The following is a 16,867-nucleotide window of genomic DNA, read 5'->3' as shown; positions in this document are numbered from 1 at the left end:
CATACAAATGATATTAGCAATGTAGGCCAAAAATATGGCCAAACGCTAACAACAAAATCACACAACAATTATACCAAAAAACATGGAAATGATACAAAAGAATAAAAGAAGCAATTCAAGTACTAATACAAAATTAACCTAAAAAATTCTACTATTTTTTATGGCATTTTTGTGTGGTAGAAAATCTAATTCAAGCCTAAATTGTACTTAAAAACCTAAATTCTAATAAGCCTACACTAGTATTTTTTTATTGGTGTGATTATATGCATTTTTATTACCTAAAAGAAGTAGAAAAAAAAAACTAAGTAGAAAAAACCTAGAAAACTATCAATTAAACATGGGCTCAGGGGGGTGTGAACTGAAAATGGTGGTGCATGAGTAATCCTGGGCGCGGGGCCCAATCAATGGCCCAGCAGAGTTTTTGTTCAAAGAAAAACAAGTGAGAGCGTGGGCCTATGGGGGTGAGATTAACAGTTCTCTCTTGGCCCAAGGTTATTGATCCACAGATCTTCAATCCAACAATCAGATTTATTTCGTTTTCAATAAAATAAAAGAAAATTAAATTAAACAAAAAAACAATGAAACAGTGTGTTTCATGTATATGGGGTTAGGGTTCGATACGTGACGCTTCAGCTCCTTGACTCAGATTCCTCACCTCACTTACTCTCATACCCCTCTCCGTCGAAGGCGATTACCGGCGAGAGAATCCGCTGTGAACGCCACTTCCATTCTTTCAAACATCAAAACCTAAACACAAACCCTACTTCAATTCTAACCCTAAACTCAAATATGAACTCATATTTCAAAGATTCTCTTTCAGGCAACGGGATCAGAAGATTAAAATTGGGAACCCTAGATATTGGGATTTCACCATTCAAGCGCGATTACACGAAATTGAAGCACGTAGAGTACTAATTGGATCATAGAAGCACAGTTAAGAGTCAAAGAATGCATAAAAGAAACCTGTTAAGGCAACCTGATATTTCGGTGCGGTGGCGGAGATTCCCGACCACCGCGAAACTCAGGTAACCTTTATCTGCTCTTCTCTTTTTGTGTTTGATTTATGCTCTTCTTCCTCTACTCTTTCTTCTTTGTCTGATTTTTTGTGAACCGCGGAGTTGAGAGAGGAAAGATTGTATGCATGTTTCCGTTATTACTTCTGAGTTGTGGTGAGTGCTTAGGAGATCATGTGGAGAGTTCAAGCTCAAGCACGGTGAAGATTTGACGAGGAGCTTCAACGGTTCTGGGAATTAAGCGTGTGGTGGAGGTGATTGAGATGAAGAGAGAAGTTCAGAGAGATGAAGAAGATTGGTGATGAGTGGAAATGTGAGACAGTGAAGATGGAGTGAATGTGAGAATGGCGTGAAGTTTTGAATTGTGGAGGGAAGAAGATATATATAGAGATTGAGAATCTGTTAGAGGGGAATGAAATGAGAGCCATTGGATTTGAGTGATTTGGTTATTAGGATTGATGGTGTAGATTGAGTTGGTTAGAGTTTGAGTTGTGAGCTGGCGAATTCGATTAGTGTCATACCCCAAAATTTGCCCATAATATTTTCAGATATTTTGACTCGCCTGACTTTCAACTGCTCAAGACTATGCAAGAATTGGGCACACTTACCTATCTCTTAAACAATCAACCCACAACTAGGGTTTTGATTCTCCCAAGGAGAAATCAACTTCTGAAGCCTCAAGTGAATGTCATGGCGTCCCATATGCTTCAAAACATCCTCATGCCAAGTTTCAATATCTGATTCACAAGCTTGATCAATCAACTGCTCAAATGGTCAACAGTCGACCAGTTTGACCTAAAAGTCAACTATGGTCAAATTACAGTCAAAACTCTTGATTTTTTTGTCAATATCAATATTTTGAAGTCACATTCATCATTTGATCAAGGATTTACCATGATTCATCAAGGAAAGATCAGAAATCCACAAAATTCCAAGTTACTAAATTAGGGTTTCTAAGCAAAACTCAACCAAACTTTGACTGGTCATAAGTCTCTCATACTTTATTAGAAATTTCCCAACCAAAGCTCATTATCAAGGAAATTCAATTCTCTACAACTTTGATGTTGGGCCCAAGTCCAAGAAATGCATCATTTGAGAGATAGGAGCTAATACATTACAGGTCCCTCTAGAAGCTCGCAAAAAGCAGTTTTTTGTCAGGAGCCATATCTTCAAAATAAAATCCTCAAATGCAAAAAGTGTTCCAAAGTGGCTTGTAGAGGACATCATGAGCTTTCCAAAAAGTACAAGATCATTTTAATAGGATCAGAATTGAGTGAGTTATGACTGTCAGTAGTAGGGAAAATTGGAAAAAAGGCATGAAACCTTAAATGAGGATCATTAAACTTTTGAGTATTGGGCCTCCATGTTCTAGTTTCCCACATGTTTATGGCCTCATGGGAAGCCCATAAACTATTCCCTATCTATTTTGTGATTTTTATTTTTATTTTATTATGAATTTATTTATTTAAATACAAAGAAAATCAAAGAAAATCATGAAATAGTTATAGAATGAATGATCCATATTTGTTTCTTGAATCAATCAGAATAAAATCAGATCTTAAAGCATAAAAACACGTGAAAATTTGAAATAAAAGTTATTGGATTGATTGAAGACAAAATTGGAAACTTTCAATATTTCTTCCAAATCAAATTTCAATCTCTTGATTGATGAAGATTTGATTCAGTTTTCCTAACCTAATTCCATATCCTATATAAGCCAAAGGAATTCTGAGCATAAGGGGACGAATTTGCTGCTCCAGAAACTCTGTTCCAAGTCAAAAAAACCATGGCACAAGGTGAGATAGCACAAGAGTTTGAAGATGATTCATCCTGTTCTAAGGATCTAGAAAGCTTCATTGGCACTCACTGAAGCGAATTGGATCATCACTAACACCTAAAGCACCCTGAATCAATCCACCATACTCACAGTTTGATCAACTTTTTCAAATTTCGATTATAACCATACAGACATTATGAATATCATTTGACCATGTATTATCGGTAGTGTTGATGTATAGAACATGTCTGGATATTTTGATTTGAGTTTTGATGCAAGAATCACCGTGCACCATGGTTAGGGTTTCGTGTTCTTGAAATTGGGAACCCTATTCAGAAGCAATTTTAGGCCGAATTAAGGGTTTCAATGGGTTCAGGGGGTTGAATATAATTGATCTGGGCTATCATTTGGTACTTTTTGGCAACGATTTGCAGGTTTGATCGAGGCAGTGCTATAGCCACGCAAGGAAACTGTAGGTAAAAGCGTTGCTTTTTTTCAGAAAAAATCGAAGGAGGAAGAAGAACAGTGTTGGCGCCTTGCTTTATTTGAAATTTTTTGAAACTAGTTATCTTATATAATGAATGGTGATTATTTTATTGGCAACGAAGCAAAATTGGCGTAGTAGAAGTAGCGCGTCCACAGGATTCCCACACGCAAGGGCATGGGTTCGATCCCTGCCTCTTGCGTGTATTTTTCTAATTTTCCTTTGCTTGCTTTTGATGACAGATCAAGTGCACAAGCGCTGCAGGAACTCACGGTGATCCCTCATCTCCTTGCCACTGGATCATCATAGAAGCTCATCTAACGTCCAGAACACGCTTGCCCATGGTGAACCTTCACGGCTCCTCCACACAGGATCCACGCCTAGTTCTCTTTTCCCTTATTGTTTCTTTGTTTTACTTTTTCTTATTTATTTTAATTAACCAATTTTAGTTTTAGACCAACATTAACCCACCTTTTAATTAGTTTTGATTTAAAATTAACCAACCAATTAATTTAGAGATTAGGATTATGTTCATAACTAACTTTGATTTTTTTTACTAACTTAGTTATTAGGTTAGTTAATTTAGGTTTACTTTCTGTTTAGTTAATTAATTTAATTAGAATTAATTTTTAATTAGGTTAAATAATTTAGGATAATTTAACAAATTAGGGTTAACAAATTTAATCAAGATTAGGGTTTTCTAATTAATTAGGTTCCCAACCAATAATTAATTAATTAAGGGCTTTGATCAAGATAATTAGTACTAACCCTAGTTAGGTTTATTTAACATGTTTCTTTTTATTAACCATGGTTAACTTTTCCCCGTTCAGGGTTTGCCTTTTGCCTTGCCTTTTATTGTTTGCCTAAATTATTCATAATTTTGTATCTGCTCAGAGGTTGTAACAATTTCAATTTTTGATCTGTTCATTTTATAGTAACTGCCCCAAAGCCTTGTAATAGCTTAGGTTTATTTTCCGCAGTTAAAACGTTTTCTGCCTTTCTTTCCGGATTTTTGGCTATGTAATCCTCCACCCGAAGCCTTGTAATAACGTAGGAACATTTATATTTATGCCTTTATTTTAATTGCGTGGTTAGTAATTTAGGGAGTGATAAGCCTGTTAATTAATTTAGATAACTAACTTTATAAGATAAAATATCTGAATTGAATCACCTAATTGTGACACACACACACCTTTATGGTAATCCTTCTTATGCTGCCTTTCGATTTAAAAATAGTAAAGTCCCTCGAATACGAGGATGCCTTAGCAAATGTTGCCCTCAGTTCATTATCATCATAAAAAGATCATAAGTCCCTTCGAAGTTGCCTAAACAAAAGTGATCTTGTCCCTCGATGTTGCCTCGATTAAATGATGATTGTCCCTTCGAATGCTAAGGTATCCTTACTGGTTGCCTATAAATGACTATTCCATCCTTTCCTAAAGACTTCCTGCCCTTCTTATGGTATGGATAGACTTATGGCAAACGATGACCCTCGATAACCCGATTACATCCAATGAAAGGACTACCTACCCTCCCTATGGTATGGATCGCCCTTTCAAATCAAAGTCTTAAAGAACAAGAAAGATCCACTCTTAGGGTATGTGCTTTTAATTTCTTTCTCAAACACTCAAAAATACTTTTCATACTTCTTTTCAAAATACTTTCAAAAAGGCTACACTTATTTACAAGTTAAAGTCCTTATTCAAATCTTTTTACTATACACACACTACACTTTTTTTCAAACAATTCAAATAAAAAGTGAGATAAGAAATTAAGAGCCCATGGATAACCATGGATACAAAGGGTGCTTACACCTTCCCTTTGTATAACCTACCCCCAGAACTCAAATCTCTTTCAAAGGTCTTTCCTGTTCTTTTTACCTTTCCTAATGGGATAAATTAAAAGTCGGTGGCGACTCTTGCTCACTACAACATTGCTTGCGAAATTAAAAAGTCAGCTCTCCCACCGTGTTAAAGTTAGGAATTGGTTATTTTTGTTACATGTTAGTTGAAGTCGGTTAGGGTAGTTATATGTTAGGAGGTTAGTTAGGAATTTAGCTGAAGGTAGTTAGCTATGGTTAGGAAATGTTGGTTATGACAGAATAGTGGCACTTATCGAGTTGGGGAGAGTTTGATAAGTGCGAAAATATATTTATTTTGTGTATGTAAATAGTGGCACTTATCGATACTTTTGTTAATACCGTTTGAATAATTCCCCGTTTTGTGTATAAATACGTATACTTTGTGAATAGTTGTATTTTCATATACTTTTATACCATTTGATAGTTTTCCTGTGTTTTGTAGGTAGTTATGCATATTGGAGCCTTGAGAAATAAAGTGTCAAAGGCACGAATTCGATTTCGCAGTTTTGGTGCAAGCCCGCTTAGCCACCGTCAAGCGGACTTCCATAGGCTCAAAATAAGGATGACCAAAATCATCATTTTGGTTTCCATTCATTCATTATTGGATAGAGCATTGAATAAGATTTCCAACGCTTCAAACCGGACGCAATTCGGAGTTACGGTTCTCAACATATAACGAAAACAAGATTTCACTTTTACTGTCAGCCGCTAAGCGGAAGTACGCTCGCTGAGCGACCATGACAGACAGCAGCTCGTTAAATAGGGGTAAAAATCACATTTTTAGGTTATGGTTTTGGGGTATTTGTTCCCAATTCCATCAACCTTCATTTTTTGGATAGATTAGCTCAGAAAACAACTTCGGAGATTGCATTTGGATGATTGGGGGTGGATTGAGCGTCGAACGAAGCTGACAAACCGGGATATTTTCGGTTCATTTCTCTTCTTATTTGTGTATTTCTCTTTGGTTGGGTAATTTTGTCTTTTATTTTATTTTAATTTTATTATATTTTAAAAAATTATTCATCACCATATCAAACCAGCTATTTAATTTTTTTATTTAATAAATAATTGATAAGTCATATTAATTTACTAATTTGTCCCAAATATTTATTTATTTAAAATTCAATTCATTAATTTAAATTTAAATAGATTTTTAACACTTCGATCTTAAATAAAATTTAGAAAAAAAAAACTTTTTAAAATGCAACCTCATTGTTTTTACTAAAGGTGAGCATAATAATAAGTAAATATATTATATAAAATAAATAAAAATATTAATAAATAAAATTATATTGATTATGTTTTTATGTTTGAATTTATTATATTGTACATGTTTATTTAAAAAAATCACAAATCCAAAATCATTCATTTATATTAATTTATTGTAACTTTATTATTTATAAAGTTGAGCATAGGTGTAAATACATAATATCAAATTTAAAATTACCATCAATATAAATTAATTGACTCATTCAGTTAGTAATATTTTAATTTATTGTGCATTATTCTTTTTGGATAGTATTACTCATCATTTAATTAGTCTTCAATTCGTAACGACTTAAACTAATTTATTTTTGTATACGATAAATATAATTTAATTGTCTCTTTCGATCTGTATATGTTAAATTTGCAATTCATTTTTGTATACGATAAATATAATTTAATTAACTCTTATTGTACATTGTAATCCTTTACAATGTGCTTATCTAGAAAAGAATAATATTGGATCCTCATAAAACTATGACTTTTTAATTTAAGTTTTAATCTAATAGAAATTTAAAACTGATTTAAATTTTCTATAGAAATTTTAAGTTTTTAAATATAAATTTTAAATTTTAAAATTGATTTAAGTTTTTTATAGAAATTTTAATCTAATAGTTGGAATTACATGTATAACGTATACATAAATTAAAATATATTTTTCTTTTAAAAATAATAAATTTTTTTGGTAAAACAATTTTGTTTTTCTTATTTAAATGTTTATCACATTTCAAAAACAAGACCATGCGTACCACTCAAGTGTCCGTGCGAACAAACGGGGACTGATATAGTACGCGATATAATATGAATTTAATATTGAATAATAACGAAAATTAATTTACTATATATTTAAATACATTTTATAAATAATTCCAAAACAAACATATTTATATAAATGAATAATTATATTGTTAATTCAAATAGCTTTTATATACGAAAGAAATTATAGAAACCAATTTAGTATCTCTTTTAAAAATAATGAATTATTTTGGTTACACAATTTTGTCTTTTTTCATTTCTTTATTAAATCTTTAAACACAAATGTGTGTAACACACCAATATCCGTGTGAACGCACGGGTATCACACCAGTACCGTTTGAACGTACGGGTAACACACCAGTACCGTGTGAACGCACGGGTAATCATACCAAAATTAGTGCGAACGCACATGTTATTATATTTGAGAATTTCTTTATTACCTGCTAACCTTCTTGGTCACCCGCGGCGAATTTCCCAGAATGCCCCTATATTTCAGAGATACATCTCCGAAATTATTTTTTTTCTGAAAAAAAAATTGATTTCGGAAGTGCACTTTCGAAAACACAAAAAAAAGTGTTTTCGGAGATGCACTTCCGAAATAACCCCTTTTTTGGGAGAGGGGTGTCTTCGGAGATGCATATTCGAAATATTCCAATTTTTGGTCCTGGAATGTTTCGGATATACCCTTCCGAAAAAATTCAATAATTATTAAAAAATTAAAATCAAGATGAATCAATATAATTAATAGGGTATAAAATCAAGGTGAATCAAAATTTCCTAAACAATTTTAAAGTTAAAAACTATTTTGCTAACTTATATAAATTAAAAACATTCTAATTTCATAAGTAAATTTTGAATTATATGAAATTAAATATAAATTTTATTCATTAAATAAAATTAAGACAAAATCTTTTTTTAATTTTTTTAAAGTAAATGAAAAATTATATTTTTATCATAATTAATTATGAAAAATGATTTTTTTTATCATAATTCATTATGAAAAATGATTTTTTTATCGTTATTATTATTATCATTATTATTATTATTATTATTATTATTATTATTATTATTATTATTATTCATAACTCATAAATTATATCAAATTTATGATATGTGAATTAATTAATTTCCCAAAATTTTAAATTTTTGGGATTTTTTCGGATATGCATATCCGAAAAAAATCTTTTTGTGGTTTTTTCGATATGCATCTCCGAAATAATAAAAATCCCAAATTTTGGGATTTTTTCGGTGATACATCTTCGAATTCGGGAAAAATTTGAAAAAAGTACTTCATGCATTTCCAAAGAAGGGGTATTTTGGGGTTTTGACAGGGGTCTTCCCCCTATGGGTCTATAAAGAAATTCTCTTATAGTTTTTTGTACAGTTAAAAAAAACCAAAGTAAAAATAATGTATTAATCCAAACACGAGAAAAATGTATTGCTTTATACTAATTTATTTTATTTTTTATTATATCTTTGAAAACAAATGTGCATAACACACCAATACCTGTGCGAGTGCACGGGTAACACACCAGTACCGTGTGAACGCACAGGTAACCATACTCAACTATTGTTCCAATATTCCTAAGTCATGAAGTTATTGATAAAACTATTGAATATTAACGAGAACATTAAGTTACTAATTAAACGGTTGGATATTAACGGGAACTTGACGTTATTGATCAAACTATTGAATATTAACGAGAACATAAAGTTACTAATCAAAATATTGAATATTAACGGGAACATGAAATTACTCATCAAAATATTGAATATTAACAGAAATCTTAAATTACTGATCAAAATATTGAATATTAATGAGAACATGAAGTTACTGATCAAAATATTGAATATTAACAGGAACGTGAAGTTACTGATCAAAATATTTAATAATAACATAGACATGAAATTAATGATCAAAATATTAAATAATAACGAGAACACGAAGTTACTGATCAAATTTTTTTTTTTGAATCAAAGGAAATATTTATTAATTCAAAAAAACATTGAGATACAAGGTGATCTAAAACATATCCAACCCTCCAAACAGACAAACAGACCAAATAAACCCAACTAGCCTAGATCATCATATTTGCTATATGGTATCTAAGACTTTTGCATTGCCACCCCCTGTACACTATATTGTCAATGATAATTCTATAAGTATCTATACCATCCTGTTTGTCAAAACAAACGGCATTCCGATGCTGCCAAATACTATAGATAGTTTCCGCTATAGCCATTTTCATAATTGCCGCACGCCAACCTTTTCCTTTAGTGACCTGTACTAACCAAATGAGCTCAGTATCCCATGTACCTAGGCTATGCACAAAACCCAACCAATCCAGGATTTTCACCCAAATCTCCCTAGTTTTGTCACAGCCAAAGAATAAGTGAAACACGGTTTCCTCGGCCTGACAGCATAGACTACAATTGCTATCCTGCAGCAATCCGAATCTCTTCAGTCTCTCTTTCGTGGGGAGTTTTTATGACATGCAAGCCACAAACAAACAATAGCACGAGGTCGAGCCTTATTACAGAACAACAGCTTACTCCAAGGAACCAGAGCACCTGCATCATTCAAAACAACATATATAATCTTCATAGGGAATTTAGTTTTCAACAGACTTTGATTCCAGACTTGCTGGATCTGATTGATACTCTCCCTTTGATTCAAGATATTTCTCAGGATCCAAGTACTACTGCTAGTTACATTTGCTTCTAAAGCATCCTTACCTTTAAGATAATATGCATGAACCCACTTCACCCACATATTATCAGCTTTCCTACACACATTCCATAAGCATTTCAGCATACACACCTTGTTCCAGACTTGCAAATTCAGGATGTCAAAAACCCCTTGCTTTTTGGAGCTGCACATTTTCTTCCAAGCTACCAAGCTCTTTCTACTAATATCCTGTTTTCCAATCCAAATAAAACTACGGCAGATTGCATTAATTTTGTTGATTACAAACTGAGGAATGGGAAGGCATTGGGCCCAATATTTAGCAACTGCACAAGCTATGCTCTTCACTAACTGTATCCGCCCTGCATAGCTTAACAACTTTGCAGTCCAGTGCTGAATTCTAGAAAGGATTTTATCAATAAGAGGCAAATAGTATGCAATGGATAGTTTCTTACTAGAGAGTGGTACCCCAAGGTATCTAACAGGAAGGCTCCCTTCATCAAAATCAGTGATGCTTCTCAACTCTGCTTTAGTATCCATATCCACTCCACCAAAGAAAATCTTACACTTTGCAGGGTTTATCTTCAATCCTGTTGACTTGGAGAAGCTGTTTATAGCATCCACCATCAGCTGCACTGAGGGAGTATCACCTCTACAAAATAATAAGACATCATCTGCAAAAATTAGGTTAGTCAGACCCAGCTTTTTACATTTAGAATGGTGGTGAAAACTTGGATTCTTTTGCATCTTCATCATCACCCTATGCATATACTCCATAACAATAACAGATAACAGAGGAGATATGGGATCTCCCTGTCTAATACCCCTTTTAGCCTGCATACTCTCAGTGAACCAGCCATTGATGTTAAATCTATATGACACAGTTTGAACACCAGTCCTAATCCACTGGATAAATTGGTGAGGTAATCCAATTTCCTGCAAAATACATTCCATGGCCTTCCAATTGATCATATCATAAGCCTTATGTAAGTCCAATTGCATCATAGTTCTAGGAGTCCCTCCCTTTCTCTCATATCCTTTCAATAACTCATAAGCCAACAGGATATGATGATGGATAGTTTGCCCTGGTACAAAAGCTCCTTGACTAGTACTAATGATACTGGGGAGGACCATTCCAAGTCTTCTTGTCAGAATTTTTGCAATAATTTTATAGAAAGTTGTGCAGCCTGCGATAGGTCGATAATCCTTAATATGTTTTGCCATTGCACTCTTTGGAATCAGTGTAACCACAGTATTGTTGAAATTCTTTAACAGCCTGCCAGTACTGAAAAACTCCCACACAGCCGCAATAACATCATCTCTAACAACATGCCAACTTGCCTTGAAAAACTTGGCAGTGAAGCCATCTATCCCAGGACTTTTAGCATCCCCTATACCTTTAAGAGCTTCCTCAATCTCCTGCACAGTGACATTCCTCACGAGGAATTCTCTATGCTCCATGGATACCTGAGGTCCACTTCTCATAGCATGAATATCCACATGATTCAAATTAGGATCCTCCTTACCCATCAGGTTTTTATAGAATTCTAAAACCTCATTCTCAATCTCAGCTTGTTTATCTAAAATAATCCCATCAGATGTTTGCAGCATATACATACTTTTCCTTGCCTGCCTAGCTTTTATGGAAGCATGGAAAAAAGAGTTGTTGCCATCTCCTTTTCTGATCCAGTCTATTTTTGATCTCTGCAGAAGGATGCTTTCCTCTAGATTATTCAGCCTGATAACTTCCTCAGTAAGATACTTCACTTTCTCAATAAGGGCTGTATCCCATTTATTACTGACCAGCAATTGTTGAGCATTATCCAGGTTCTCTCTAGCCTTGATCACATCTTGCTTAACACTTGCTAAAGGTGTGCTAAATTTTCTGATAGTGTGCTGGAGCCTCTTTAGTTTATTCCACAACACCACCATTGGGGGACCTCGGACAGGCTTGGACCAACAATTTTTAATCATATCATCATAACCCTCCATGTCAACAATGCAATTGCTGAATCTAAACTGCTTCTTAAGCCTGATCTGTTGGTTCTGACTGGTGATACACAATAAAGCATGGTCTGAAACACTGGCAGGCAGAATTTTCAGCAAAGCATTCAAGTTATCATTGAACCAAGAAATATTACCAAGGACCCTGTCAATGCAAGAATAGATGGTACCAATAGCATGTTTATTTGTCCAAGTGAAATAATCACCAGTGCTATCCATCTCTGCTAGGCCAGTACTCTCCATCATCATTTGCATATCTACATACTCAGCTTCACTAACCAAATTCCCCCCAATTCTATCTTGTGCCTTCAATACATTGTTAAAATTCCCAAGCACACACCAAGCACCCTGTTGCATACCATGAATCCTCTGCAAATCCTTCCAAAGCATTTTCCTTCTATCAAGCTGGTTGTGTGCATACAATGCAGTAAGCCAATGCTGGAACACACCTTGCACATCATACACACCAACATGAATAAATTGACTAGAGCTAGCTACATGTCTAACATCAACTTTATTACTATCCCATTCAATCCAAACTCTCCCATTTTCATGCCACTGATAGTTGTCCAAATAATTATTAGGTAGATGAAGCTTCTCCCTAACACTACTTGCTTTATTTCTTTTAACTCGAGTCTCTATCAAGATAGCTATAGTGGGCCTCATAGCAAGAAGACGGGAGCTAATCTCCTTTAGCTTGCCCACTTTATTCATCCCCCTTATGTTCCAAGAGATAATCATCCTCCTGTTCCTAGACCACCTAGAGGGTCATTCAAAACCTCTAAGGCCTTAAAAACATTAGGATGTCGAATTTCACAAGACGTACCAATAATTTCAACACTCTTACCTTTCTGCCTGGTAGCTTTCCCCACTGTTACCCATTCCTCTTGCTTGTTTTCCTCAGGGGCAGTGCTGGCTTTAGGGGTAATAGGGAGAGGATCAGGGGGTTTAGGTTTCCATTGCTTGATTGGCTTCTTTACTCCACATTGGTGACCAACTTTCTGGCATTGTTGACAAAAAACCGGCCTCCACTCATATTCCACAGGCTGTTTAATCTTCCCACCTTCACAGTCACTGATAGTGATTTCCTCAATCAATTTCTGCGTAATATCCACCTCTACTAGGATACGCGCATATGAGATTCGCAGTTTGTTCGCAGTACACTCATCAGTCACAAGTGGATTCCCTATCACACTCCCAATTTTGTTGAGGCTCTGCGTCCCCCATAAGTACAACGGTAATTGAGGGAGCTTAACCCACAACGGCAAAGTTCTTAGCAAGTCTTTGCTCAAATTGAAATCAGGCCTCCACTCCTTCAAGATTATATAGGCATATTACGGATAGTATATGGACCCTTCATCAGAACCGTTTCCCTATCATCGTAGCTTTTGAATCGCAGCAAGAAATAGCCTTCATCATGGTACAGCATATCCGGGAGAGTGACAAAATTCCATTCCTTCATCATAAAGTTTTTCACAACGTTCATACTCAAATCAGCCCCCAGCACGTACAGGATTAAAGCATTCTCCCAATACTGGATCTCAGATGCAATATCCTCCAACTCAATCGCAACTTCCACCTCTCCATCCACCAATTTTGGTGCTACATACGTCAGAGCCACTCCATTTGCTGGGTTGCAGTTGTTCTTCAAGGCATCAACCCACAATTGCGTTCCTCAGTCGGTGGAGCAATTTGGGTTTCTTTCGCTATCACAATCAGTTCTTCAGTATTTCATTTTTTCGTCGATGCTTCCATTTGAATCTGTTCCCGTGTCTCTTTCTCCTCAGTCAGTTGGTTCGCCGGCGAGGGATGAGTGGGAGTTGACGGAGGCACCGAGGTTCGTGGCGGCCGCCCGCGTCCCCTCTTCGTCATCAGAGCTTATACTTTTATATTTTTAGAATGCATACGTAAGAAATTATAACCTTATGATATTATTAAGAAGAACAATATTAACAGTGAAGTTCTATTCGAATCATCTGATCAAAATATTTAATAATAATACAACAACTTTACTTTAAATATATTTTTTTTTTGGAATAAGAATACTTTATTACCAAAAACCGTTAATTACAAAGGCGATATATCCAGCTCACCATATGAACAAACAAAACTAAAACTCTACCCCATTACATCATTAGAGAACCAATATGTGTTCTCAACTTGGGGTTCATCTAAGCCCTATATATCAAGGTATCTATAATGTTTGGTCCTATGGTATCAATTTGTACTTTAAATATTTTTGACAATAATTGTAAAACAAAAATAATATTTATATAAAAAATATTTATATTATTGATTCAAATATTTTTATATATTATCTATTTTTAAAAAAATTATTTTATTTTTATTAAATTTTAAGAACAAACACGCGTACCATATCGATACACGTGCGAACGCACGAGTATTCCACTAGTTGAGTAAAACATTTAAGGTTCAAAATTGGTTAGTTTTCACTCATTTACTTACTTTTAAAAATGTGAACTTCTAATGTAAAATTCCAAAAAACACAACATTAACTATTTATTTTACATACATATTTATGGTATTTTTGGAGACGTAGTTGTGGTGTTTGTGGTGTAGTGTTTGTGAACTTCTCATTTATTGAAATATTTAATAAAGTATAAATTAATTTCAATATAGTGATTAATTTTTTTTAATTCTAAAACACATAATTCAATGCAATTGTACAAATTTTCAAAACATAAATTGGATGAAACACACACTACAAAAAATAAGCTTAATTGCAGCAATTATTTTGGGGAGGTCTTATTAAACTCCCTCAAACTAATAAAAAAGTGAACGCTTACATTTTTAAGAGCATTCATGTTCATTATTTTACGGGGTTTTATAAACCTTTGTAAAATTTCCCCTTTATTTCATTCGTTGTTTTGTTTTTCATTTAAAAATTATTAAAAAAAGACATTATTCTATGTCTTTTAACTTTACAGTTACCCTATCATAAAAAAAATCATTTAGCTTATCCGGAGATTCTTTCACGCTCTCACATGTCTCTCCCCACTCCTCCGTCTTCTACTTGGATTTCTTCACCCACCATTTCTCTTTGATCGGCCCTCTCTCGACAAAAAGGTAAGTCTTTCTACATCTCTTCATCCTCACGCCCCCGATTGAAAGGATTCTACATTAAAATTTAGGGTTTTTTCTTATGTGTATTGTTCATTTCTTTAGTGCTTCAGTGCTACATTTTTTTCTAGCATCTTATTCTTCTCCTAATGTGTTCCATTTCATTTGAAACTATCAGGTACACGATTGATTTTATGCAATCAAATTTTAAGTCAATCCCAAATTAGGGTTCATGTTTATGAAATCCATAAATTTCTGCAAATGTCAGTTTCTTCCTTTCTATGATTTAGTGTTAATTTTATTTTTTAACTGAGCTATTGTTTTGTTTTACATTTCTTATGTATAGTTTGAATCTTATATGTGACTGTTGATTTGACTCTTCTATGTATAAACCAGTATTCACCAAAATCTCATGTATTCTTTAGCCTCTTTTATGTTATAATTTCCAATAGTGCCACCTCTTGTTGTTCTAGTGGATTACAAGGGCTTGATTTTGTGGATTCCCTCTTTTCTTTTGTGGGATGTTTTTGTTTTTATAGGTGGTAATGGGTTTTTGAAGTGTCCATCTTTAACTACCTATGAAGAATTGTAAGAGAAATTTTACTCTCCTAATTGTTGTTTGAACTTTTACTCTTATACAAATGGAGTATCATGTTTGTTTGGTGATAATGACTTCATGTTAGTATTTTGTTAATTGTTTAGATTTCACATGTCTCACAAATTTTAAATTATTGGGTTGTGTTATATAAGATTAGTGACATTGAGTTAAGTTTTCCAAAATTAAACTACAATCACTATGTTGCCTCTGTCTTTGTTTGTGACACTCAATCTCAATACAAGTCCACTAGTAATATGTATTTTATTGATGAATGTTAGAAATTGTGTAATGGAAAATGTCTAATTTATATGTTAGATATATGGTTAATGATTGAAAGAATCTATTGCAGGGAATGACAATAATAAATTGTTTTGGCATATGCAATGTGAGATGAGGAAGATAAAGTCACAAACTTTATTCCATAGAGCATGCTACTAGTTTTTTTGGCACATACAATTGTTTTAGGATATATGTTTAATAATCAAAATTGTCTATGGCAGGGTGCTATTACTTTTACTTTTGGAGCATGCTACTAATATTTATACAATTACAAGGTAATAATCGTCCTTTTCGTTTCTCTTTTTCATGGCCTCATTAGTATTATACAATTTATTAGTCATGTATAAGAGAATTTCATATTAAACTAAGGAATATTCCAAGATACACAAATTCATTTTCGTCCAAATAATTGATAAGATTAGAAACACACTGCTCTTGCTAATTCCTTCTCTATATTTTTTCTAGTATTTATTCTCTATTTCACATGGTTTTCTCATCTGTTTAGTTATGTATTAACCAAAGTCATTTTAACTTGGTTAAATACAGCACCAATGGATATATATAGGACCACTTACCTTGACTTATCCATTGATGTTACTGTAGGTAGGATTCTCATGTATGGGTGAAGCTTATTTTCTGAGACAACGCTAAAATCACTAGAGTTTGAGGCAAAGTATATACAGCTGGAGTTTGAATGATATATTTGTTGTGTTAGTCTGATTAATTTTTAGATTATTGGTTCTGAAATGAAAAGTAGTAAAAGTATTAGTGTTGCTTTTGTTTTATTTTGCCTTCCCGTGGTGGAAAATTAAAGGAATTGAAATGGAATCATTCTAGCCTATAAGATTATTGATCTTCTTTTTATGTTCATTTAATATATATTTTTAAGGCTATTTTGGATATTGCAATTAATTTTTTTTATACAATTTAAATAATTTGCGGGGGTTTCAAATCTCCGCAAATGAAACCCCCTCAGTTTGAACTGGATACCAGCAGTTACCGAAAACCCCCGCAAATAAATTGTGGGAATCGTATAAGCGGCAATTTTTATAACTCCCGCAAAAC

The 16,867-nt window shown here is 33.8% G+C and overlaps 1 long non-coding RNA gene across 2 annotated transcripts; it reads left to right on the top strand.

Annotated features, from left to right (window-relative positions):
- Positions 1 to 14,797: 14,797 nt before the first annotated feature.
- Positions 14,798 to 16,634, top strand: LOC131623051 (uncharacterized). 2 transcript variants are annotated; one of them, XR_009290122.1, is made up of 3 exons: positions 14,798 to 14,931; positions 15,873 to 16,077; positions 16,406 to 16,634. It is a non-coding gene; the product is annotated as an uncharacterized LOC131623051 (long non-coding RNA). The 2 variants fall into 2 exon arrangements; XR_009290121.1 differs by having other exon boundaries at positions 14,823 to 14,931; positions 16,024 to 16,077.
- Positions 16,635 to 16,867: the final 233 nt, after the last annotated feature.

The sequence above is a fragment of the Vicia villosa genome, linkage group LG1 (genome assembly GCF_029867415.1).
Source record: "Vicia villosa cultivar HV-30 ecotype Madison, WI linkage group LG1, Vvil1.0, whole genome shotgun sequence".
Classification (NCBI taxonomy): domain Eukaryota; kingdom Viridiplantae; phylum Streptophyta; class Magnoliopsida; order Fabales; family Fabaceae; genus Vicia; species Vicia villosa.
The sequence above is the reverse complement of the archived record's forward strand: the minus strand, read 5'-3'. Positions and strand labels throughout refer to the sequence as shown.